This window comes from Scyliorhinus canicula, unplaced genomic scaffold, assembly GCF_902713615.1.
Source record: "Scyliorhinus canicula unplaced genomic scaffold, sScyCan1.1, whole genome shotgun sequence".
In the NCBI taxonomy this organism is placed as follows: domain Eukaryota; kingdom Metazoa; phylum Chordata; class Chondrichthyes; order Carcharhiniformes; family Scyliorhinidae; genus Scyliorhinus; species Scyliorhinus canicula.
The window spans coordinates 1,445,039-1,454,263 of record NW_024055497.1 but is presented as its reverse complement, the minus strand read 5'-3'; the positions used below and the strand labels follow the sequence as shown (position 1 = coordinate 1,454,263).

Genomic DNA, 9,225 nt, shown 5'->3' with positions numbered 1-9,225 from the left:
CATCATGATAAAGATGTTCTTAAAGTATCTATTCATGCAACAGAATTTTTAGCACCCTTGTTCCTCTTATCCGTATGCTGAGACCGATTCCCCATAATCCAAATCCAGACTGGTGATTGAATTCTCCCTGGGTTTTCACTGTTCTCTCCTGAGGCACCTCCTTGTATTTTTGCATTAGGTCACCTGATGTCAGCTTGCAACTCACACAAAACACATTTATAAGCAGAAAGTTCAACATATTCTCCATCGGTACCAATAATACCCACAACTGGCAAAGCTACAGGCAGCTGATACAAATACACAGACAGATAAACAGACACAAACACTGCACATTCATGCACATAGACCCACAGACACTACACGTTCATGCATATAGACCCACAAACACACACACACTCACACGTAGACACAAACACACACATGGACACACACATAGAAACGCATGCATAAACATATACCCAGGCACAACGAACCACACATATTTTGACACAAAAACATACGCAAACGTGCGCAAAAATTCACAAACATGCACATAAACACAAACAAGCCCACATTTATACAGAGACAGGCACACGTACACATCCACACACACACACACAAATCCACACACACAAGTGGCTACACAAATGTACACAAACAGCCACATGGCCACACAGATACACAAACATATAAAACCAGACAAGCAGGCTGACAGAAGAATATTAAACACAAATGTAACCAATAACATGTACATTAGCAGAATTTCACGATGCCAGAAATATTTCCATTCAGAGACAATAATCCACATTAACACACTAATGGGCTCGCGCAGACACATAATAGCAGACTTGTACACACGCTAACACGAACACATATGAATAAACATAGAATCATCAATACACATCAATAGATAGTTATAAACAGCCATCAACGCATAAATAGCATTGCTGCCTCACAGCACCATAAACCCGGGTTCAATTCCAGCCTTGGGTGATTGTCTGTGTGGAGTTCCCACGTTCTGCCGGGTCTGTTCCTGTTTCCTCCCGGTGCTCCAGTTTCCTCCCACAGTCCAAAGATGTGCAGGTTCGGTGGATTGGCCAGGCTGTATTACCCCTTAGTGCCCACAACGTTAGGTGGGGTTACGATGTTCTGGGGACAGGGCAGGGGCATGCGTCCAGGCAGAGTGCTCTTTCGGAGGGTCGGTGCAGACTCAATGGGCCGAATAGCCTCGTTCGGCACAGTAGGGATTATCCGATGATGATTCTATGATGAAATACAGGCATCAACAAACACACACACACACAAACGTACTTATCCAGACACAAACATTAAGACACTGACATGCATGTTGAACGTATAAAGACACATTAACACTTTTATTACTGGGCAGGGAAGTATAAACTTATATTAACACAGGCATTAATATATGAACATAGATTTCAACACACAAACACACACAATATATACACATTGACAGAAGATAAACAAAGTTCACATGCAGGCGCTGACACACAAATACACGGGTCAATACTCATTGACACATGAACACACACAATGACACTTATAAAGACATCGGGACGCACAAAAGAAGAGTAAAGCAAAAAACGAATTTCGCATCTACACAGACACAAAAGATAAAGAACAAACACAAACGTCAGGCAATGGCGTCACGGTGGCATAGTGGTTAGCACTGCTGCCTCATGCCACCATGGACCTGGGGTTGATCCCGCTCCTGGGTCTGTGTCCCTGTGGACCTTCCCCGTGACCCGTGGGTCTCACCCCCACCACCCAAAGATGTGCAGGGTAGGTGGATTGGCCAGGCTAACTTGCCTTTAATTGGAAGAAAAAAGTTACAGAGATCGATTTCCGAGTGTCATGAACTCAACAGTAGATATGCAATGACAAATATATTAAAGAATGAATTAGCAGCGGGAGAAAATGAAACGAGAATATTACAAAACATATCCTGGATTAACAAACAATCTGATTATATTTATTGGGCTGTATCCTCGTAGATACCACAGACCACACCTGGACTGAAGACGATGAGGATGATAACGGGAACATCTGGACAACCGCTTCCACATTCATCACCCTGTTCTTCCTGAGCATTTCCTACAGCGCTGCAGTCACTCTGGTGAAGGTGAGAAGAGTCAATCCACTCACACTTCAAACTGACAGAAGCCGTTTAAAACCCCTAAATGTTTGATTGATTAAAAACTCTAACATCAATGTCCCAGATCATAAACATCTGCTTCATCATTTTCTCTCTCTTTTACAGATCAAGTGATGGGTTGACGTTCGGACGCTGTAGATTTCCCTCAGCTGTTTATTATGATCTGTGTGTGACACAAATACAATATCTCCTCTTGGTGACTCTAACAGTAAAATTCTCTCAGTTTATTATTCTGTATCTGTAACTGAGACAATCATGGACAGTATTTCTGCTTTTCAGTTTAAAATGTACAAGATAATTTTGGCAGTAATGTAATTGTAGCTCATAATTTCTCTCAATGTCATGTCTAAATAAGTAACTTACCTCGTAATTGAGCCCCTGTTCTCTCTCTCTTGTGCCTGTTACAGTTGTACATACATTTGGCAGCTCAGAGGGCATGTGTTCTGTTCTCACTGTGACCCTCAATCGTTATGTTCCGTTTTGTCAACATCAAAATAAACTTTTGTGTAATATTTTCTCTGAAATGTTAATAAATATTGAATGAAAAATGAAGAAAATAAGACTAATCTGAACTCCTTTCTCTAAGGCCCATCGGCACCGCTCCATTTCCCCGATTATAAAGTTGTCTCCCCTTTCCCAGACAGATATTTCTCACCAGGCCTGTCTGGGATGTGTCTGAACTCAAGGCCCCTCAGTGAAAGAGCCACTGCGCCACCAAGCGGCCCATCCGGGTTAAGGCACCTTCACCTTTGCCTTTTTATGGTAAACTCTTGAGACAGAATAGAACATAGAACATAGAACAGTACAGCACAGAACAGGCCCTTCGGCCCTCGATGTTGTGCCAAGCCATGATCACCCTACTCAAACCCACATGTATGTGTATGTGAATGATTTCACAGCTGAAGAATTCCACAGATTCACTACCCTCCGATGGAAGAAATGTCTCCTCACCTCTGTCCTAAATTTGAGATCCCTTCCTCTGAGATTATGCCCTCTGGTCTCAGACTCTCCCACAAGAGGAAACAAGATTGTTTTTCAGGCTGTGTAACTGGTTAAAGCTCTTTCCACAGTCAGTTCACTGGAACACTCCCACTCAGGTGTGTGTGGGTCTCGGGGCTTTTCCAGTCACACTGATGTTTGAAATCTCTTCCCACAGTCCGAACAGACAAACACATTGACAGTTTGTGATATTTAGATCCTAATGAATTGAGTGACTGTCAGATCTTGATGTTATATTTGGTTCGAGTTGCCCAGCTGCCAATCCTCCCGTTCTAATGCCTGAAAAATAAGTTTATAAAACGATCACTATAAGAATAGAATAGAAATTCACAACAGATCATTCTAGTTTCTATCAAACCTTCTTTCGTCTCTTGCTTTCCCCAACCATGTGGTCCACTCAAAATAAAATACCAAAATCAGCTAGAAGCCCCAACAAAAGTGTCACTGCCTGTGCGGAGTCTGCCCGTTCTCCCCGTGCCTGCGTGGGGTTTCCTCCAAGTGCTCCGGTTTCCTCCAACAGTCCAAAGATGTGCAAATTAGGTGGATTGGCCAGGCTAAATTGCCCTTATGTTAGATGGGGTCGATGGGTTACAGGGATAGTGTGGAGATGCTCTTTCCAAGAGCCAGTGCAGACTCGATGGGCCGAACGGCCGACTTCTGCACTGTAAATTCTATAATTGTATCTCGATGATTATTGAGTCAATCCGCGAGTCAGCCTGAAATCTGCCTCACAATGCTCGGGTGATTGACGGCAGCCCCGGACCAATAGGAAGAGGAGGGGCGGGACTGCGGGACCGACCGGAAGCAGCTAGTCCTCCAACCAATCGGAGTGAATGAGGGGCGGGCCCGCTGTGATTGAAGCATGCGCAGTGTGTGTAATGGCGATGTAGGAGGACGTGTTTTTCAGATCGGAAATCGGTGAGAGGACTTTAACAACATGGAGGGAGCGAGAGATCGTGGGGGCGGGCGGAAACGTTGTGTAAAGTTGTTGAAATCGCAAACATCGGAAAGGTTTCCGGGACTCCGTTTGTACCGAGCGGAACTGCAGCTCCTCACGTTCGGCTCGGGTTAACGGCCGCCATCTTTATTGGATGTAAATCAGGGCGCATGCGTGTTTGTCATCTTTGTCGGGGCGATGTTTCAATGAGTGGGAGGAGCTTGTTCCCCATTGTTCAGAATGGAGACAACTTGTCCATCAAACTGTATTCGTCTTTGAGTCCCAATGTCTTATTGATGATGCAAAGCAATGGCAGAGATGGAAAGAAATGGAAGCCAATCCTGCTCTCTGGATTTCACTCTCATTAGACATTCTGTCCAAAACTCTGCGGCTCTGTTCAGCCATGTGAAGACCCAGGATAGAAATTCACAATCAATGGGCTTTGACAAAGAGTCATCGGACTCGAAACGTTAGCTCTTTTCTATCTCTACAGATGCTGCCAGACTTGCTGAGATTTTCCAGCATTTTCCCTTTCGATAGAAATTTACAACCCTGAGTAGACGTCACCCACAAATCGAGGGACTGATTCATAGAATTTGCAGTGCAGAAGGAGGCCATTGGGCCCATCGTGTCTGCACTGGCTTTTGGAAAGAGCACCCGACCCAAGCCCACACCTCCACCCTATCTCAGTAACCCCACTCAACTCTAAGGGCAATTTTGGATACTTAAGGGCAATTTAGCTTCACAGCTCCAGGGTCCCAGGTTCGATTCCCGGCTTGGGTCACTTGTTTGTGTGGAGTCTGCACGTTCTCCCCGTGTGTGCGTGGGTTTCCTCTGGGTGCTCCGGTTTCCTCCCACGTCCAAAGATATGCAGGTTAGGTGGATTGGCCATGCTATATTGCCCTTAGTGTCCAAAATTGCCCATAGTCTTGGGTGGGGTTACTGGGTTATGGGGATAGGGTGGAGGTCTTGGGTAGGATGCTCTTTCCAAGAGCCGGTGCAGACTCGATGGGCCGAATGGCCTCCTTCTGCAATGTAAATTCTATGAAATTCTATGAAATACATGGGTTTCTGGAAAATCATTGGGACAGTAAAAAATATTTTTGTGACTCTGGAACATGATTAGGACAGTAAAAATACTAATTTTGGGTCTCTGGAAAATCATGAGGACAGTAAAAAACAATTTTTGAACATTTCTCTTCTTTAGATATAAAAATATTGAAACTGGGATAAAGGTTGATTGACTGACAGTCAATCACTGTCCTTTTTAAAATAAATTTAGAGTGCCCAATTCATTTTTTCCAATTCAGGAACAATTCCGTGTGTCCAATGCACCTAACCTGCACATCTTTGCATTGTGGGGATGCAGCACGGTGGTGCAGTGGGTTAGACCTAATGCCTCACGGCACGAAGGTCCCAGGTTCGATCCCGGCTCTTGGTCACTGTCCGTGTGGAGTTTGCACATTCTCCCCGTGTTTGCATGGGTTTCACCACCACAACCCAAATATGTGCAAGGTAGGTGGATTGGCCATGCTAAATTGCCCCTTAATTGGAAAAAAAATGAATTGGTTACTTAAAATTTTTTTTAAAAATCATTGGTTTGTGGGGGTGAAACCCACACAAACACGGGGAGAATGTGCAAACTTCGCACAGACAGTGACCCAGAACTGGGATCAAACCTGTGACCTCGGTGGTGTGAGACAGCAGTGCTAACCACTGCACCACCGTGCTGCCCTAGTCAAACACTGTCCTGTAAGGTAATGAGTCCTTTTGCTTCGCAATTGGCCGAGGAAGGCAGTGTGTCGCAAGGATGGAAGTGTTGACCGATTAATGGCTGGAGGATGGTGGCAGGTCATGTGATCAAGCCTGCAGAAATACATTTAATCAAAGTCGGCAAGGAGAAAATGTTGTGAATTTCTATCCGAAACTGACAGTGAGGTTTCTGTAAATTTACAGGATACCGGAAGTGGAGGTTTAACAGACGGGAAACGCAAACCAAACGTCACATTGCGATCTGACAGAGTCACTCGATTCATCAGAACCAGAATTTAAGCAGCATCTGGGTGTGGAAGGTAAAAGGTTTGTCTGTTCTGTCTGTGAGGGAAGATTTCAGGTCTCAGTGTGACTGGAAAAGCCCTGAGATTCACAAACCCTGGTTAGACCAAACCTGGAGAACTGTGTTCAGTTCTGGGCAACAAACCTGAGGAAGGATAGAATGGCCTCCCCCGGGGTTGGGTTAAATTAAAAGGTGAGATTACACAAAAATGTCAGAGTCAGCTGGCAGCACGGTGGCGCAGTGAGTAGCACTGCTGCCTAACAGCACCGAGGTCCCAGGTTTGATCCCGGCTCTGGGTCACTGTCCATGTGGAGTTTCCACATTGTTTGCATGGGTTTTGCCTCCAAAGCCCAAAGATGTGCAGGTTAGGTGGACTGACCATGCTAAATTGCCCTTTAATTGGAAAAAATGAATTCGGTACTCTAAATCTATTTTTAAAAATTAAAAAAAACAAAAATGTCAGTCATTATGGGCAGAGAAGGGCATTCGGTCCATTGAGTCCATGCTAGCTCTCTGGTCGGCGAGGTGGTTAGCACTGTTGCTTCACAGCACCAGGGACCCAGGTTTGATTCCTGGCTTGGGTCACTGTCTGCGGTCTGTGCACGTTCTCCCCGTGTGTGTTGTGGGTTTCCTCCGGGTGCTGCGGTTTCCTTCCACAAGTCCCGAAAGACGTGCTTGTCCGGTTAATTGGATATTCTGAATTCTCGCTCTGTACCTGAACAGGTGCCGGAGTGTTACGACTTGGGGATTTTCACAGTAACGTCATTGCAGTGTTAATGTAAGCTTACATGTGACACTAATAAAGATTATTATTATCTGGAGCAATCCAGTCAGAGTCATTCTCCTGCTCTGTCTCTGTATCTTCACAGGTTTATTTCTCTCAGGTTTCTATCCAATTTTTAAAAAAATAATTTATTGTGTCTATTTCCAAACACTGTCCTTGGCAGCAAGTTTAAGGTCATTGCCACTGGCTGTGTAAAAACATTCTTCCTCATACCTCCTGGACCATTTACATGCACAGATACGGAGCAACGTAGAAAATAGAAGCAGGAGGAGACCATTTGGCCCTTCGAGCCTGCTCCACCATTCATTAAGATCAGAGCTGATTAGGCTCAATAGCCGAATCCCGCTTTCCCCCCATATCCTTTGATCCCCTTCACCCTCAGTGCTGTATCTAACTACTTCTTGAAAACATGCAATGTTTTGGCCTCAATTAGTTCCTGTGGCGACAAATTCCACAGGCTCACCGCTCTCTGGGTGAAGAAATGTCTCCTCATCTCTGTCCTAAATGGTCTACCTGGTATCATCAGACTGTGACCCCTATTTCTGGACACCACTATCGGGAACATCCTTCCTGAATCTACTCTGTCTCACCCTGTTTTTCTTTTAACATAAATTTAGAGTGACCAATTTTTTTTTGCAATTAAGGTGCAGTTTTAACGTGGCCAATCTACCTACCCTGCACATCATTGGATTTGTGGGGGTGAGACCCACGCAAACACAGGGAGAATGTGCAAACTCCACAAAGACCGTGACCCGGATTGAACCCGGGTCCTCGGCGCCATGAGGCAGCAGTGCTAACCACTGAGCCACCGTGCCACCCACTTTTTATAGGTTTCTATGAGATCCCCCTCATTCTTCTGAACTCCAGCGAATACAATCCAAAACAATTCAACCTAACCTGCACATCTTTGAACTGTGGGAGGAAACCGGAGAACCCGGAGGAAACCCACACAAACACACGGAGAAAGTGCAAACTCCACACAGTCAGGGGGAGAATTGAACCCGGGTCCCTGGTGCTGTGAGTCAGCGGTGCTAAGCACTATGCCACCCCCTGTCTTGCAACCCTCAAGAGAAAAAAAAATCCTTATCCCCATCTGAAATGGGTGACAACTCACTTTGCAACAGTGACCCCCTTGTTCCAGATTCTCCCACAAGAGAAACATCCTCTCCACATCCACCCTGTCAAGACCCCTCAGGACATCATATCGTTCAATCCAGGTTTTACCCAAAACTTTAAATCTGTGTCCCGGCTGCTTGTACGATCAGTGAATGGAAACAGAGTTTCTTTGTCCACCCGATGGAAATCTGGCGTAATCTTGTAGACCTGAATCAAATCTCCCCTCAACCTCCTTTGCTGGAACCATTCTGGTAAATCTCCTCTGCACCTTCTCCAAGAACCTTCACATCCTTCCTGAACAGTGGTGACCAGAGCTTTATAAAGATTCATAGAATAGAATTAGAACTGTAGAATTCCTGCAGTGCAAAAGGGGGCCATTCGTCCCATCAAGTCTGCACCGATTCTCTGAAAGGGCACCCTGCCTAGGCCCACATCCCTACCCTGTCCCTGGAACCCCCATAGCCCCATCTAACCTGCACATCCCTGGACACTGAGGGGCAATTTATCAAGGCCAATCCACCTAACTTTCCCTTCTTTGGACTGTTAGTGGAAACCCACGCAGACACGGGGAGAAAGTGCAAACTCCACACAGACAGTCACCAAGGCCAGAATTGAACCCGGGTCCCTGGCGCTGTGAGGCAGCAGTGCTAACTACCGTTCCACCAGAAGCATAGTTTTGGTATCAATGTTACTGTTTATGAAGCTCAAGATCGAATTTGCTTTGCCATCAACTCTCTTAATATGTCTTGTAGATATACAAATTCCCTCTTCACCTCTTTCTCTCTCCTCCCAAAGAGGCCAGTTGGGTTTTTGTGACAATCCAGCAGTTTTCATGGTCACTTTTTCCCAGAACCGGCCCCACAAATGACCATATTCATTCAGTTCAATTTCACAACCTGCTTTTGTGTTTTTCTAAAATAAATTTAGATTATCCAATTCAGTTTTTCCAATTAAGGGGCAATTTAGCATGGCCAGTCCACCTATCCTGCACATATTTGGTTTGTGGGGGTGAAACCGACGCAAACACAGGGAGAATGTGCAAACTCCACATGGACAGTGACCCGGGGCCAAGATCGAACCTGGGACCTCGGAGCCGTGAGGCAGCAGGGCTAACACACTGTGCCACCGTGCTGCCCGCCTTTGTGTTTTTCTGGGTTCTCTCTCACTCCCTATTTTCT

General features: G+C 45.5%; 1 pseudogene; it reads left to right on the top strand.

Moving 5' to 3' along the window:
- Positions 1–9,225, top strand: part of LOC119960290 — a 132,529-nt pseudogene that overhangs the window by 108,970 nt on the left and 14,334 nt on the right.